The sequence below is a fragment of the Suncus etruscus genome, chromosome 1, assembly GCF_024139225.1.
Source record: "Suncus etruscus isolate mSunEtr1 chromosome 1, mSunEtr1.pri.cur, whole genome shotgun sequence".
NCBI classification, from domain to species: Eukaryota; Metazoa; Chordata; class Mammalia; order Eulipotyphla; family Soricidae; genus Suncus; species Suncus etruscus.
The window spans coordinates 70,094,805-70,102,052 of record NC_064848.1 but is presented as its reverse complement, the minus strand read 5'-3'; positions in this window follow the sequence as shown (position 1 = coordinate 70,102,052).

The window sequence follows — 7,248 nt, the reverse complement described above, 5'->3', positions numbered from 1 at the left end:
GCCTTCAAAAGGTCCCCACTTACGAATATCATCATACCTGGGGGTAAGACCTCAACATAAAATATTATTGAGGCAACATGGCTTACAAAGTTATTCAAAGTTGAGTTTCAGGCATAAAGGTTTCCAACACCAATCCCATCATCAGTGTCAACTTTCTGTCACCAATGTCTGCAGTTTACCTCCCACCACAACAGGCATATTTTTGTGTTTGGTTTTCATAGATGGGATCTCATGCTTTTAGTTTTTTTTTTCCTTTGGTAAAGATAATATACCACACCCCTACACTGTCAGTGTGTTTGAGAGTCCTTCCCCAACTTATGTTACCTCCTATTCATCTCTTCTTACTTTCGTTAGTTTATTTCCTTTCCTGTTCTAGTTCTATAATCTAGGTATGAAGGTCTTCTAGGTATCCATATTTAATCAGTTGCATCCCTTTGCTATGCTATTCTGTATATCACAGATAAATAAGATTATCTAGTATTTGTTTTTCTTCTCCTATATTACTTTACTTAACTTGATATTCTCCTGTTTTATCCCAATTACATTGAATCAAATGATTTAATTCTTCCATGTAGCTTCATGGTTTTATTGTGTGCATATGTTCCACCTTTAATATCCACTTATTTGCTATTATATACCTAGGTTGAGTTACTATCCTTAACGATTGTGCTAAATGCTACAAGATGTAATGGTGCGATATGTCTTTTTTTAAATTTTTGTTCTTTATTTAAGCACCATGACTACATACATGGTTGTAGTTGGGTTTCAGTCATAAAAAGAACACCCCTTTCACCAGTGCAACCTTCCTACCACCAGTGCCCCATCTTCCTCCTTTCCACCGCATGCCTGTTTTTGAGACAGGTATTTTACTTCTCTCACTCATTAACATTGTCATGATAGTTAGTGTAGTCATCTCTCTAAACTCACCACTCTATATGGTGAGCTTCACATAGAGAGCCAGTCCTTCCAGCCCTCATTTCTGTTGTCTTTGGGCATTATTACAATAATAGTCTTTTGTTTTTCTTAAATCCCATAAATGAGTGAAACTATTCTGTGTCTATCTCTCTCCCTCTGACTTATTTCACTGAGCATAATAGATTCCATGTACTTCCTCTGTGCCTCAAACAGGAAATCAGGAAGCCAAGTATGGATATCCCCTGCCCCAACTTCTTATTTATCCCACCTGAATGATCAGAACTGCCCACACCCGGAATGGGCAGGTAGAGGAGTTTGCATGGAGGAGAGAAAGGGGATAAGGAGAGTTGGTGAGAGAAGTGTATGAGAGGCATCATCATCAGAGATTTAGCATCACCAACTCAGCATCAGATTCAGCATTATCACTTGAGCATCATCAAAGAAGCAGCAGCAGTAGCATCACAAACGGGAGTTAGTCACCCTGAAAGCCAGTTAGGAAGCCTGGAAAAAGCAGCTGAAAGGGAGACAGAGGCCAAGAGAGCCAGAAGGAGCAGAGAAGTAGCTGCTAGGAAAAAGCTTAGTATAGAGGCCATGTGAGGAGGTGGTTAGGACCATGAAATAAAGCTGGCCAACTCCTGGAACTTCATCTTACTGCTTTGTAAATCTCTCTGCCCTTACCCTGCAAACTTCAGACCAAATTATCATTAGTGAAGGTAAATTTTGTTTAAAAAAAGGGCATCCTGTATCAAGCTCACCACAAAAGTGGTGAGTACAGTTAAAGAAATAATTATGCTGAGAACTATCATAACAATGTCAGTAAGTGAGGGATGTAGAAAGTCAGTCTCAAATACAGGTGGTGGGTGGGAGAGGGAAGAAATGGGGGCATTGGTGATGGGAAGGTTGCACAGGTGACTTGTTAGGACTGAAATCCACCTACAATTATGTTTGTAATCACAGTGTTTAAATAAAGATTACTTCAATAAAAAAGGCATCCTGGGTTTGTTTGATTGTGCATAGTGCATTCTTTATTATTATTATTTTTATATATTTTATTTAAACACCTTGATTACCTACATGATTGTGTTTGGGTTTCAGTCATGTATAGAACACCACCATCACCAGTGCAACATTCTCATCACCAATGCCCCAAATCTCCCTCCTCCCCATCCAACCCCTGCCTGTACTCTAGACAAGCTTTCTATTTCCCTCATACATTCTCATTATTAGGATAGTTCAAAATGTAGTTATTTCTCTAAATAAATTCATCACTCTTTGTGGTGAGCTTACTGAGGTGAGCTGTAACTTCCAGCCCTTCTCTCTTTTGTGTCTGAAAATTATTATTGCAAGAATGTCTTTCATTTTTCTTAAAACCCATAGATGAGTGAGACTATTCTGCATCTTTGTCTCTCTCTCTCTGACTTATTTCACTCAGCATAATAGATTCCATGTACATCCGTGTATAGGTAAATTTCATGACTTCATCTCTCCTGACAGCTGCATAATATTCCATTGTGTATATATACTACAGTTTCTTTAGCCATTCATCTGTCAGAGGGTATCTTGGTTGTTTCCAGAGTCTTGCTACGGTAAATAGTGCTGCAATGAATATAGGTGTAAGAAAGGGATTTTTGTATTGTATTTTTGTATTCCTATGGTACATTCCTAGGAGTGATATAGCTGGATCATATGGGAGCTCAATTTCCAGTTTTTGGAGAAATCTCCATATCGTTTTCCATAAAGGTTGAACTAGATGGCATTCCCACCAGCAGTTTCTTTCTCTCCACATCCCCGCCAACACTGCTTGTTCTCATTCTTTGTGATGTGTGCCAATCTCTGTGGTGTGAGGTGGTAACTCATAGTTGCAAAGAGATTTGCATCTCTTTGATGATTAGTGATGTGGAGCATTTTTTCATGTGTTTTTTGGCCATTTGTATTTCTTCTTAGTCAAAGTATCTGTCCATTTCTTCTCCCCATTTTTTGATGGGATTAGATGTTTTTTTTTTTTCTTGTAAAGTTCTGTCAGTGCCTTGTATATTTTGGAGATTAGTCCCTTATCTGATGGGTATTGGGTGAATAGTTTCTCCCAATCAGTGGGTGGCTCATGTATCCTGGGCGCTATTTCCTTTGAGGTACAGAAGCTCCTCAGCTTTATATATTGCCATCTGTTAATCTCTGCTTTCACTTGCTTGGAGAGTGCATTTTCCTCCTTGAAGATGCCTGTAGTCTCAATGTCCTGGGTGTTTTGCCTATGTGTTGTTCTATATATCTTATAGTTTCGGGTCTGATGTCGAGGTCTTTCATCCATTTGGATTTTACCTTCGTACACGATGTTAACTGGGGGTCTAAGTTCAATTTTTTGCAAGTGGCTAGCCAGTTGTGCCAACACCACTTGTTGAAGAGGCTTTCTTTGCCCCATTTAGGATTTCTTGCTCCTTTATCAAAAATTAGGTGATTGTATGTCTGGGGAACATTCTCTGAGTATTCAAGCCTATTCCACTGATCTGAGGGCCTGTCTTTATTCCAGTACCATGCTGTTATGATAACTATTGCTTTGTAGTACAGTTTAAAGTTGGGGAAAGTAATTCCTCCCATATTTTTCCCCAATGATTGCTTTAGCTATTCTAGGGTGTTTATTGTTCCAAATGAATTTTCAAAGTGCCTGGTCCACTTCTTTGAAGAATAGTATGGGTATCTTTAGACGGATTGCATTAAATCTGTACAATGTTTTGGGGAGTATTGCCATTTTGATGATGTTAATCCTGTCAATCCATGAGCAGGGTATGTGCTTCCATTTCCGCGTGTCCTCTCTTATTTCTTGGAGCAGAGTTTTATAGTTTTCTTTGTATAGGTCCTTCACATTTTTAGTCAAGTTGATTCCAAGATATTTGAGTTTGTGTGGCACTATTGTGAATGGGGTTGTTTTTTTTAATGTCCATTTCTTCCTTATTATTATTGGTGTATAGAAAGGTCATTGATTTTTGTGTGTTAATTTTGTAGTCTGCCACCTTGCTATATAAGTCTATTGTTTCTAGAAGCTTTTTGGTAGAGTCTTTAGGGTTTCTAAATAGAGTATCATGTCTTTTGCAAACAGCAAGAGCTTGACTTCTTCCTTTCCTATCTGGATTCCTCTGATATCTTTTTCTTGCCTAATTGCTATAGTGAGTACTTCCAGTGCTATGTTGAATAGGAGTGGTGAGAGGACAGCCTTGTCTTGTGCCAGGATTTAGAGGGAAAGATTTCAGTTTTTCTCCATTGAGGATAATATTTGCCACTGGCTTGTGGTAGATGGCCTTAAGTATATTGAGAAAGGTTCCTTCCATTCCCATCTTGCTGAGAGTTTTGATCAAGAATGGGTGTTGGACCTTATCAAATGCTTTCTCTGTGTCTATTGATATGATCATGTGATTTTTATTTTTCTTGTTGATGTTGTGTATTATGTTGATAGATTTAGAGATGTTAAGCAATCCTTGCATTCCTGGGATGAAACCTACTTGATCATAGTGGATAATCTTAATGAGGCATTGAATCCTATTTGCCAGGATTTTGTTGAGGATCATTGCATCTGCATTCATCAGCAATATTGGTCTGTAATTTTCTTTTTTCGTAACATCTCTGTCTGGTTTAGGTATCAAGGTGATGTTGGCTTCATAAAAGCTATTTGGAAGTGTTTTAGTTTGTTCAATTTCATGAAAGAGTCTTGCCAGGATTGGTAGTAATTCCTCTTGGAAAAATTTGAAAGAATTCATTAGTGAATCCATCTGGGCCTGGGCTTTTGTTTTTGGGCAGACATTTGATTACTGTTTTAATTTCATCAGTAGTGATGGGGGTGTTTAGGTGTGCTACATCCTCTTCCTTCAACCGTGGAAGATTATAAGAGTCCAAGAATTTATTCATTTCTTCCAGGTTCTCATTGTTAGTGGCGTAGAGTTTCTCAAAGTAGTTTCTGATTACCCTTTGAATCTCTGCCATATCAGTAGTGATCTCTCCTTTTTCACTCCTAATACAAGTTTCTCTCTCTCTTTCTTTCTTAGTTTTGCCAGTGTTCTATTAATCTTGTTTATTTTTCAAAGAACCAACTTCTGCTTTTGTTGATCTTTCGGATTGTTTTTTGGGTTTCCACTTAGTTGATTTCTGCTCTCAGCGTTGTTATTTCCTTCTGTCTCCCTATTTTTGGGTCCTTTTGTTGAGCACTATCTAGTTCTATTAGCTGTGTCATTAAGCTACTCAGGTAAGCCACTTTTTCTTTCCTGATATGTACTTGCAAAGCTATAAATTTTCCTCTCAGTACTGCTTTTGCTGTGTCCATAAGTTCTGATAGTTTGTGTCTTTATTGTCATTTGTTTCCAGGGACATATTGATTTTCTCCTTGATTTTATCTCGGACCCACTGGTTATTCAGTATGAGGCTGTTTAACTTCCAGGTCTTAAAGTTTTTCTTCTGTGTCCGTTTGGAATTTACAAATAATTTCAGGGCCTTGTGGTTAGCGAAGGTAGCCTGCAAAATTTCTATCCTCTTGATATTATGGAGGTACATTTTAGGTGCCAGCATGTAGTTTATCCTGGAGAATATTCCATGTACATTGGAGAAGAATGTGTATCCAGGTTTCTGGGGATGGAGTGTCCTATATATATATATATATATATATATATATATATATATATATATATATCCACTAGGCCTCTTTCTTCCATTTTTCTCCTCAGCTATAGTATATTCTTGTTGGGTTTCAGTCTGGTTGACCTATCCAGTGTTGATAAAGCCGTGTTGAGGTCCCCCACAATTATTGTGTTGTTATTGATATTATTTTTTAGATTTGTCAACAATTGTACTAAATAGTTTGCTGGACCCTCATTCGGTGCATATATGTTTAGGAGAGTGATTTTTTTCCTGCTCTACCTACCTCTTGATTAATATAAAATGTCCATCTTTGTCCCTTACAACTTTCCTAAGTATAAAATTTGCATCATCTGATATTATTATGGCCACTCCAGCTTTTTTTATGGGTGTTGTTTGCTTGGATAATTTTTCTCCAGCTTTTTATTTTGAGTCTATGTTTGTTCTGACTATTCAGATGCGTTTCTTGTAGGCAGCAGAAGGTTGGATTGAGTTTTTTGATCCATTTAGCCACTCTGTGTCTCTTAACTGGTGCATTTAGTCCATTGACGTTGAGAGAAAGAATTGTCCTGGGATTTAATGACATCTTTATATCGAAATTTGGTGTGTCTTTTGGTTAGTCTTGTCTTAAATTAGGTCTTTCAGTTTTTCTCTTAAGCCTGGTTTTGAGTCTGTAAAGTTTCTGAGCTGTTTTTTGTCTGTGAAACCATGTATTCTTCCGTCAAACTGGAAAGTGAGTTTTGCTGGGTATAGTATTCTAGGTGAAGCATTCATTTCATTCAGTCTTTTCACAATATCCCACCACTGCTTTCTGGCATTGAGTGTTTCTGGTGACAGGTCTGCTGTAAATCTCAAGGATGCTCCCTTGAATGTAATTTCCGTTTTTGATCTTGCTGTGTTCAGAATTCTGTCTCTATCTGTGGGATTTGTTATTGTGACTAGGATGTGTCTTGGGGTATTATTTCTGGGGTCTCTTTTGGTTGGTACTCTTTGAGCATGCAGGATTTGACCACATATATTCTTTAGCTCTGGATGTTTCTCTTTAATGTTCTTTACCGTTGATTCTTCCTGGAAATTTTCTTCCTGGGTCCCTGGGACTCCAATGATTTTTAAGTTGTTTCTGTTGAGCTTATCATAGACTTCTATTTTCATCTGTTCCTAGTCTTTGACTAATTTTTCCATTGTCTGTTCATTTGCTTTAAGTTTTCTTTTTCCAATTTCTCCCACTGTATGGAATTGTTATTTATCTCATCTTCGACAGCACTAAGTCTATTCTCAGCTTCTGATACCCTGTCCCAGAGCTTATCCATTTTGTCATTCACTTCGTTTACTGAGTTTTTCAGGCCTGTTAGTTGACATGTTATTTCAGTATGAATTTATGTGATTTCTGTCTTCATATTTTCTTGGTTCTTATTAGTGTTCTGTTCAACTCGATCCATGGCTTCTTTGAGTTCTTTGAGCATCTTCCATATTGCTTGTCTAAAGTCTTTATCTGAGAGTTTGATTAGTTAGTTGGTCATTATCTGGTCATCAGAATTGTCATCTTCATTCTCTATGTCTGATGCTGGCCTGCATTGTTTCCCCATTGTCACACTTGTATTGTGGGTTTTTCTACGTGTTGTGGTGGTATCCATTGGCTAAATGATGTAGCAGCCACACTCCTCTGGCTCTGCCCTTTCTGGATGGGTCGACTTGCCTCCAAGGGAGGGGAGTCCTCCG